At 46.5% G+C, this 1336-nt stretch overlaps 1 protein-coding gene across 1 annotated transcript in view; it reads right to left on the bottom strand.

Annotated features, from left to right (window-relative positions):
• Positions 1–1336, bottom strand: part of LOC130581728 (plexin-A4-like) — a gene marked incomplete at its 3' end in the record, with an annotated part of 220610 nt that overhangs the window by 707 nt on the left and 218567 nt on the right. The gene's annotated exons all lie outside the window — the stretch shown is intronic.

Genomic DNA, 1336 nt, shown 5'->3' with positions numbered 1-1336 from the left:
AGCCTGCAGGACTGACTCACTGGAACGTTACTCAGATAATATTATTGCTCTTATTGCTAATGTTCCACGGGGCAATTTGTTATTGCGGAGTGCTCAGAGCAACACAGACTATTTCTCTTGCTGATTGCATATATCAGGTATTGAAATCAGCCCTGCACCAATGTGGCACCTTATGATTCCAGACACATTTCATAACAGGGTGTCACTTAGGGACATCAATAACTGGGATTATGAGCAGGAGCCAGACGCACAGTCCCGGTCTGCCCCTGACGGCGATCCAGCGATACAGAAGGAAATACACAAAACAACAAACTTATCTTCACCTGCCTGAAAACAATTTATAGAGTTTGGGGCTCAAAAGCAGATGGAGAAGGTTTGCAATCCTTTTTAATTACAGAACGAGTCAGAAYAAATCATTCTCAGGAGTACTTCTGGATCTTGAGAGGCTCTGTAGAGCAGCAAACTCCACATTTCTTATCTCCTTTGCTCTCTTTTCCATGTGTTGCATTTAATTTTCYGCAAATGTTTTATCCTGCAGCAACACAAACACCACAGCACCTTTCCCTAAAAGAGACAAAGGTATAGGAGATCCTCATCATGCTCCACATCATGATCCCTGTTCCTTCCTGACCAAAGATTCCCAGTCTGCAGTTTAGCTGAGCAAAAATGACCCCTAACATCCAAAGGAAATAACAAGGTGTGGAGAATTTATGGTGTCAAGACCCATTCCCATTGTACCCTGGCACAGCCCTGGAGTTTGTTCCTTCTGTATCGACCCCTCAGCCAAGAAACTGAGCCTGAATCATCTTCTGTATTAGAAAGTCAAGGAGAAAGGAAGAGAGGCAATGATAAAGGGTCTGGAGAGTCTGTATGAGCAAAGGGCAGCAATGATACACAGACTGGTATCTTTGTCTTTCCTTGATGGACTCACCTGCTGTGGGACAACAAAGGAATACGATTTTCCCATGAAAGGAAAGGAAAATGAAKCAGAAATGAGTTAGAGGGGCTCTCTGTGCCAGCAAAGGGTGTGGAGGGTGCTCAGGGATGCTCAGATCCTGCGTGTTATCCATCAGCCTCCACTGAAGTGGGAGCATGTGCAGGCCTTGGCTGCTGGGCTGGCCAGAGGACACGGGAGGATCTGCAGTTAATTTGTCATCCTGATGGGTCTGCTGATGACAGCAACACACGTCAACATCAACACACAGAGAGGTCAGGGCCTGAACCCCAGCACTGAGAGTTCCTGACACACCAAGGGGTCAGAACCTAAAGCCCAGCAATGAGAATCCCTGACACACAGAGAATTCAGGGTCTAAAGCCCAGCACTGAGCATCCCTGA

The sequence above is a fragment of the Malurus melanocephalus genome, unplaced genomic scaffold (genome assembly GCF_030028575.1).
Source record: "Malurus melanocephalus ecotype Western Australia unplaced genomic scaffold, MMel_1.1 scaffold_430, whole genome shotgun sequence".
NCBI lineage: Eukaryota > Metazoa > Chordata > Aves > Passeriformes > Maluridae > Malurus > Malurus melanocephalus.
The sequence above is the reverse complement of the archived record's forward strand: the minus strand, read 5'-3'. Positions and strand labels throughout refer to the sequence as shown.